This window comes from Plecotus auritus, assembly GCF_963455305.1.
Source record: "Plecotus auritus genome assembly, chromosome: 6".
NCBI lineage: Eukaryota > Metazoa > Chordata > Mammalia > Chiroptera > Vespertilionidae > Plecotus > Plecotus auritus.
In genome coordinates this window covers 110,053,334-110,062,444 of record NC_137773.1, presented here as the reverse complement: position 1 = coordinate 110,062,444, position 9,111 = coordinate 110,053,334, and positions in this window count along the sequence as shown.

Genomic DNA, 9,111 nt, shown 5'->3' with positions numbered 1-9,111 from the left:
GCCGTCTAGCACCTGTAGGACACACAGCCCCAGGGACTCACAGAAATGTCTGCTGTTCGGTGGCCTGTGCAGGTGCTGGGCTCTGGGTGACCAGGTGGGGTAGGCGACCTGTTACAGGCAAGCATCTGGTGCATGCATCCTGGGCTTACGCATGCACAGAGATGTCCTAGGAGGAGGTGGCCACTCTGAGGGAGGGATGTGGCTAGCATGTGGTTAGCACAGGCTGTGGGCTTGCTGGGGCAGTGTATGGAAATCTCCCGTGGGAGGGGAGGCTGGACAAGAACAGATAGGACCAAATCACCGAGGTCTTCTCATGCCACACGGGGCAGGAGGACGTTGTTCTCGTAGCAACCAGGAACCCTTTGACAGTGTGAAGGACCTGAAGCAATTCAGGCTGAAGAAAGATGGCAACAGTGTGGAGGGGCTATTTGGAAATGTTAATCCTGGCTTTTCATTGCCTTCCCTGGGGGTCCTCCAGGCTTCCCAGGGAGAGGGGAGGCTACCGATGCAAGATTGCAAAGGTAGCAGGCAGAGTCCATTCTGCGGCCCCAGACACAGTCCTGGGGGGATGTGAGAGGGACCCCACCTGCCAGTGCCTGCACGTCCATCCAAGGCCTCACGAGATGCATAAAGGTTTATATCCAGAACGACGAAAGCTGGACTAGCAGGGGGCTCTCAGTGGGAAGGGAAAGACCCTCCTACCCTTTGACCATGGAGAACCCACCCTTGACAGCTTCTTCATTGGGTCCTTTAGGCAGGTTCTCCTTGGTGCCCATCAGCCTCACAATGAAGTCATTTGAGGGAATTCAGGGGCAGCGTAAAGGCCATCTCCACACAGCATGGGGCACCAGTGGAGACGGAATACAGTCATGCCAAACTCACAAGTAGATGATTTAATCTTTCTCTTGTTTTTTTTTTTTTTTTTTTTTTTATATCTATCATCTATCTATCTATCTATCTATCTATCTATCTATCTATTTTTAATCCTCACCTGAGGATATGCTTATTGATTTTTTTAGAGAGATGAAGAGAGAAAGAGAGAAACATCTATGTGAGAGAGACACATCAATTGGTTGCCTTTTGTACACGCTCTGACCAGGGATCGAACCCACAACCTAGGTATGTGCCCTGACCTGGAATCGAACCCATGACCTTCTGGTGCATGGGATGAGTCTCCAACCAACTGAACTATACCGTGCAGAGCTTAATCTTTCTCTTCTGCCAAGGAAAGGTGGCAAAAGAAACGGGCAGTTAGAGCAGCTTAAGATAAACTTGTGAGCACAGAGCCAGGTTGGTGTGCGCAGTAGTTGAGCATAGACCTATGAACCAGGAGGGCACAGTTTGATTCCCAGTCAGGGCACATGCCCGGGTTGTGGAGCTGGATCCTCATTGTGGGGTGTGCAGGGGGCAGCTGATCAATGATTCTCTCTCATCACTGATGTTTCTATCTCTCCCTGTCCCTTCCCCTCTCCCTGTCCCTTCCTCTCTCCCTGTCCCTTCCTCTCTGAAATTAATAAAAATATATTAAAAAGAAAAACACTAGTGAGCACAGAGGTGGGCTTTCGACTGGAGAGGCACCTCCGCGCCTGAGTTTGAAAATAAAATGTCTTCCCTCATCTTCAGACCCATCCAGGGATTTTGTCACCTCAATCTCCACCTCTCGGTGCTCATCCTAGCTTTTCCTACCTTCTCTCTTTTTATTCTTGGCTCCAAATTGTCACCAGAAAAACACATGCACTTCCACCCTCACGTTTTTGCCTGTGGCACCTTAACCACCTATTCTGTCTGCCAATCCATGCTCTTTCCCCAAGATCCTGCTCAAAATTCCTCTTCCCATGTCATGGGTGAACTTCAAATCCTCTGTGCTCCCTTGTAGGTAATTAACTGTTTTTCTCTTGCTGCTTTTAATATTCTCTCTTTGTCTTTTGCTCTTGGCATTTTAATTATGATGTGTCTTGGTGTGGTCCTCTTTGGATTCCTCTTGTTTGGGGTTCTGTGTGCTTCCTGGACTTGTAAGTCTATTTCTTTCACCAGGTAGGGGAAGTTTTCAGTCATTATTTCTTCAAATAGGTTTTCAGTATCTTGCTCTCTCTCTTCTTCTGGCACCCCCATAATTCTGATGTTGGTACGCTTGAAGTTGTCCCAGAGGCTTCTTACACTATCTTCAACTTTTTGGATTCTTTTTTCTTTTTGCTTTTCCGGTTGAGTGTTTTTTGCTTCTTTGTATTTCAAATCTTTGACTTGATTCTTGCGTTCCTCTAGTCTGCTGTTGGGTCTCTGTATCCAGTCTTATCTGTTTATCTTTTAGTTTTTTTAAAAAATATGTTTTTATTGATTTCAGAGAGGAAGGGAGGAGAGAAATAGAAACATCAATGATTAGATAGACTCATTGATTAGCTGCCTCCTGCACACTCCACACTGGGGATACAGCCCACAACCCCGGGCATATGCCCAGACCCAGAATGGAACTGTGACCTCCTGGTCCCTAGGTCAATGATCAACCACTGAGCCATGCTGGCTGGGCTATCTTTTGTTTTTTTTTCTTCTACTTTTTTGGGAGGTCATTTCATTACCCTTGTTTTGACATTTTGATTTACTAGTATATGCCTGTGACCTTATTTATTTTGTGACCTTATTTATTTTGTATCTCTCTTGCTTTCTAATAAATACATGTAAGGCTAATTGTTATTCTCTGTGTAGTCCCTAGAGCATATCCCATATATAGTTTATTTATTATTATTTCCAAATAGTCTGTAATTTTATTTTATTACAGATTTATTTTATAAATCTTTATTGTTGAAAGTATTACATATGTCCCCTTTTCCCTCCCCACTTACCCCCTCCAGACCACCACGCCCCCTATCCCAGGCTTTCAGCACCCTATTTTTTGTGTCCATGGGTTATGCATATATGCATACAAGTTCTTTGGTTGGTCACTTTCCACCCACCCACCCTCCCCCACCTTCCCTCAGATTCCAAAGTCTGTTCTATGTTTCTTTGTCTCTGGACCTATTTTGTTGATCAATTTATTTTGTTCATTAGATTCCATAAATGAGTGAGATCATGTGATACTTGTCTTTCTCTGACTGGCTTATTTCACTTAGCATATTACTCTCCAGGTCCCTCCATGCTGTCTAAAAGGGTAAGAGATCCTTCTTTTTTACTGCTGCATAGTATCCCATGGTGTAAATGTACCACAGCTTTTTATCCACTCGTCTACTGATGGGCACTTGTGCTGTTTCCAGATCTTAGCTATTGTAAATTGTGTTTCTATGAACATAGGGGTGCATACATTCTTTCTGATTGGTGTTTTGGGTTTCTTAGGATATATTCCTAGAAGTGGGATCACTGGGTCCAATGGCAGTCCCATATTTAATTTTTTGAGGAAACTCCATACTGTTTTCCATAATGGCTGCACCAGTCTGCATTCCCACCAGCAGTGTACTAGGGTTCCCTTTCTCCACATCCTTGCCAGCACTTGTCATTTGTTAATTTGTTGATGGTAGCCATTCTGACAGGTGTGAGGTGATACCTCACTGTTGTTTTAATTTGCATCTCTCTGATGATCAGTGACTTGGAGCATTTTTTCATATGTCTCTTGGCCATCTATATGTCCTCTTTGGAGAAGTATCTATTTAGGACCTTTGGCCATTTTTTTTCTTTTTGTTTTTTAAAAAATATGGAATGCTTCACAAATTTGCATGTCATCCTTGCGTAAGGGCCATGCTAATCTTCTCTGTATCGTTCCAATTTTAGTATATGTGCTGCCGAAGCGAGCACCTTTTGCCCATTTTTTAATGGGATTGTTTGTCTTCTTTAAGTTGTGTGAGTTTCTTATATATTTTGGATATTAACCCTTTATCACATGTATCATTGTCAAACATGTTCTCCCATTCAGTGGACTCCCTTTTCGTTTTGTTGATGGTTTCTTTTGCTGTGCGGAAGCTTTTTATTTTGATGTAGTCACATTTGTTTATTTTCTCCTTAGTTTCCTTTGCCCTAGGGCCTAGGAGATGTATCTGTAAACATATTGTTATGAGAAATGTCTGAAATTTTGCTGCTTATGGTTTCTTCTAGTATTTTATGGTTTCACGACTTACAGTTAAGTCTTTTATCCATTTTGTGTTTATTCTTGTGTATGGTGTAAGTTGATTGTCTAGTTTCATTTCTTTGCATGTGTCCAATTATCCCAACACCATTTATTTAAGAGACTGTCTTGACTCCATTGTATGCTCTTGCCTCCTTTGTCAAATAGTAATTGAGCGTAATGGCTTGGGTCGATTTCTGAGGTTTCTATTCTGTTTCATTGGTCTATATGCCTGTTCTTGTGCCAGTACTAGGCTGTTCTGATTACGGTGGCTTTGTAGTATAATTTGATATCTGGTATTGTGATTCTTCCAACTTTGTTCTTCTTTCTCGAGATTGCTGTGGCTATTCAGGGTCTTTTTTGGTCCCATATAAATTTTTGGAGTATTTGTTCTAGCTCTGTGAAATATGCCATTGGTATTGTATTTTTTAATTTAATTTTATTTTATTTTTTAAATATATATATTTTATTGATATTTTACAGAGAGGAAGGGAGAGGGATAGAGAGCCAGAAACATCGATGAGAGAGAAACATCGATCAGCTGCCTCTTGCACACCCCCCACTGGGGATGTGCCCGCAACCAAGGTACATGCCCTTGACCGGAATCGAACCCGGGACCCTTCAGTCCGCAGGCCGACGCTCTATCCACTGAGCCAAACCGGCCAGGGCTATGTCATTGGTATTTTAATAGGGATTGCATTGAATCTGTAGATTGCCTTGGGTAGTATGGTCATTTTAATGATGTTAATTCTGTTGTTGTATCTCGAATCAGCGAGCTAGGTAAGACCCCTTAATGAGCCAATTAGTTAGGAGTCATCTTTATTGCGTGTGGGTTCAGAGCAGATTACCTCTGTCAAATTCTGAACAAACACAGAAAGGAGTATTTCCTTTTTATATCCTTCTAGTTTTTTGTGTAAGTTATTTTTGCAGACAGTTTGTAACCTTGAGTACATATCATATCTATACAGACACCTGTAACCTTGAGTACATATCTATACAAACACCTGGCATCAGTATCAGTGCATCAGCCCCTTATGTTAGATGGCTAGCTTGCAAGGTCAGACAGTTAAGTTTATCTTTTCTATTATTCAAACTAAAACAGTTATTTTACAGAATAAGAGACTATCTAAAAATAACAGAGTTGACCTACAGAATAAGAGACTGTCTAAGAATAACAGAGTAGTTGAAATAGCAGTTTCAAACAGCAGTTTTCCAAATGCTTCACTATGAATCTATGAACTTGTTTATATCTTCCTCTATCTCTTTTTTCAATGTCCTATTGTTTTCGGAGTACAAGTCTTTTACCTCCTTGGTTAAGTTTATTCCTAAGTATCTTAATTTTTTGTTGTTGTTGTTGCAATGGTAAATGGGATTGTTTGTTTAGTTTTTCTTTCTGGGAATCCATTATTGGTGTATAAAAAAGCCATCGATTTTGGGGTGTTGATTTTGTATCCTGCTACATTGCCAAATTCATTTATTAAATGTAGTAGTTTTTTGGTGGAATCTTTAGTATTTTCTATGTACAATGTCATGTCGTCTGTAAATAATTAAAGTTTTCTTTCCTCCTTTCCAACTTGGATGCCTTTTATTTCTTCTTCTTGTTTGATCACTATGGCTAGGACTTCCAGTGCTATGTTGAATAAGAGTGGTGAAAGCAGACATCCCTGTCTTTTTCCTGTTCTTAGGGAAAATGGATTTAGGTTTTGGCCATTGAGTATGATGTTGGCTGTAGGTTTGTCATATATGGCCTTTATTATATTGAGATATGGTCCCTCTATTATCACTTTGCTGAGAGTTTTTACCAAAAATGGGTGTTGGATTTTTTCGAATGCTTTATCTGCATCTATTGATATGATCATGTGATTTTTTTAAATCATATAAGTCTTTTATTGAGAAGGCTAGCCAACCAAGAAGACAGTGCGCTTATAAGCATTCAAATCCTATCTTACCACAAGATGCAGGGGACAGGATTATAAAGGAGAAGGGGCTAGGGCAGTGGTCAGCAAACTGCGGCTCAAGAGCCACATGCGGCTCGGGAGCCACGGTTTGCCGCTCTGTTGACTAATGAGTTTGCCAACCACTGGGATAGGGGCTTAATCACAAGGAACAACAACAGCCTGTAATTATTGGAATCGAGAGTCTAGGTCAGTGGTTGGCAAACTCATTAGTCAACAGAGCGGCAAACTGCGGCTCGCGAGCCTCATGTGACTCGCAAGCGCAGTTTGCCAACCACTGGTAGGGTGAGGCTGGGAATGAAATACAGCTAGGTGAGCCCTGGAGGTCTGCAGAAGTCAGCCACTGTCATTTAGTAATCAGGCAATGAGATGATGTTGATGATGTTAATGTAAAAACATTCAAACCTGTAAAGAATTTTTGTGAGTTTATTTGAGCCAAACTGTCGACAATTGTCAGGAAGCAAAATCTCAACGTATTGGGATAATGCTCCAGAGAATGGAGTTTTTTTCATCCATTTTTATACATTGCAATCAAAGGAGGGGATGTAGGTGGGTTACATGAAATCCTTTGGTGATAGATTAGAGAGGCAGGATAAAGCAAAGTTGGAAAATGTTCCAAGTAGATCCCGGGAAAGGATCTGGAGTGTTTATTTAAGGCGTCCTTTGAGATAAACTTTAACCATGCAGGTGTGGGACATTCAAGTTGCTGGCAAAGAGGCTACTCTACACAAGCAGGATCAAGGGCAGGCTTAGGATCAAAAAGACCAGAATTTTTAATTTAAATTTTAAGCGTACACAAAATAATTCAATTAACTGCCGGAGGAATTACACCACATGAAACATATGCAGTTGCAAATCTCACAGCACTTTATTACTTACACAATTCCTGGTGCTTCAGGTACAGGCTTAAATGGGATCTCTGTGTGCTGTCCTCTGGGGTCCGGCAGCTGGTCTGTTCTGGTCTGGATGCAGGGAGCCGGTGTTCCTCACCCGAAGCTCGGTCGCGTCTCTATCAGGAGGTACTAGCTGTTCTTCTGTCATCTGGCAGGAAGAGGAGTTGGAGCGGCGTTGCTTGCTGGACTGATAAAAGGACGTGCCTTTGTGGCTGTCTTGACAGGCGATCACGTTGGCTGGTCTGGACCCCATTTTTAAAACCTGCACCGCACCCACAGCAGTCCAGGTGGCTATCAATGAATTACGTCCATGCACACATGTTAATCTCAAACAGGGCAAGGGGCTACATGTGGTTATCTAGGGAGAGTACATCACTCATTCAAATGGTTATCTTGACAAGTCACTCTGAGTCAGTAACTGAAGTTCAAATCCTATCTATGAGGTACACATGCTTCACGGCAGTGGGGAATGTGTCCTTAATATCACACTTTAAGTTTCAAGGAAGTTAATTTAAATATTTTAAAACCTTCTTAGAAACCAAGATGGCGGCATAGGTAAACACCTAAACTGCTGCCTCGCACAACAATTTCAAAACTACAACTAAAAGACAGAACGGACACCATCCAGAACCACAGGAAAGCAGGCTGAGTGAAAATTCTACAACTAGAAGGAAGGAGAAAAGCTCACAGAGAATTGGAGGTACGGCAAAGGGGCTTTGTGCGCGCAGAGAGGAAGGGCGGCTGAGAGCCTGGCTGACTTCCTCTGGCGGAAGGGGGAAGGAAGCCTCGGACCGCGAGCTGGGAAAGGCAGAAGTCTGAAGGCGCACACGGGCCAGTGCGCACAAAGGCTGCGGAGGTAGCCATAGGCTTTCCCTAGTGAAAGGGAGTCAGAGGATCCTGACTGAGCCCCAGTTCTGACTGCAGTAAACCCCGGTTCCAGGCGAGCCCCTGGGGACCCATGCTCTTGTAGGGGGAGTCTGGACTCTCGGGCGGAGACTCGGGAGCCGGGGAAGGTGGAGGACTGAAAGTGCGCACACGCGCCGCGCCGGTGCGCACAAAGGCTGTGTGGGTTGCCACAGGCTTTCCCTAGTGGAGGGGAGTCAGAGGATTCTGACTGCACCGAGCCCCAGTTCTGACTGCAGTGAACCCCAGTTCCAGGCGAGCCCCTGGGGACCCACGCTCTTGTGGGGGGAGTCTGGACTCTCAGGCGGAGATTCGAGCTGGGGAAGGCGGAGGACTGAAAGCGCACATGCGCGCAGGGGCGGGGCTGACAGGAAGCCAAGACTTAGACTCCACCCCATCCAAGCTGAGCACAGAGGCTATTGCAATTTGGCAAGTCTAATCCTATAGGGCTGTCTCCAGCACCGGGCTTCTCCCAGCATAGACACAGCTGATCCTTACAGCCAACTGGCCCGGAGGTCAATTCTTCCCAGTGATACCAACAACAATAAAGACTTAATTACAACAAGGCTGTACACACAGTCCACAAAGGGGTGCACCAAGAGTGTCCACCTCAGGTTAACTGGGGAAGCAGACCCACTGGGCCATATTGGAAACCTAGCACAAATATCTACCTTACCAACTCAGGGATTCAGTGAAAATGCGGGGTCAAAGAATCAGATCACAAACGAAAGAAATGGAGGAAAACAAACGACTGGATATAGAATTCAAAACCACCGTTATAAGACTTTTTAAGAATATCCTAGAAAAGGCCGATAAATATAACGAGACCCTCGAAGATATGAAAAAGGACCAACTAGAAATTAAACATACACTGACTGAAATAAAAAATATTATACAGAGACCCAGAAACAGAATAGAGGAACACAAGAATCAAGTCAAAGAATTGAAATACAAAGAAGCAAAAAACACTCAACCGAAAAAGCAAAAAGCAAAAAAAAAAATCCAAAAAGTTGAAGATAATGTAAGAAGACTCTGGGATAACTTCAAGCGTACCAACATCAGAATTATGGGGGTGCCAGAAGAAGAGAGAGAGCAAGATACTGAAAACCTATTTGAAGAAATAATGACCGAAAACTTCCCCCACCTGGTGAAAGAAATAGACTTACAAGTCCAGGAAGCGCACAGAACCCCAAACAAAAGGAATCCAAAGAGGACCACACCAAGACACATCATAATTAAAATGCCAAGAGCAAAAGACAAAGAGAGAATATTA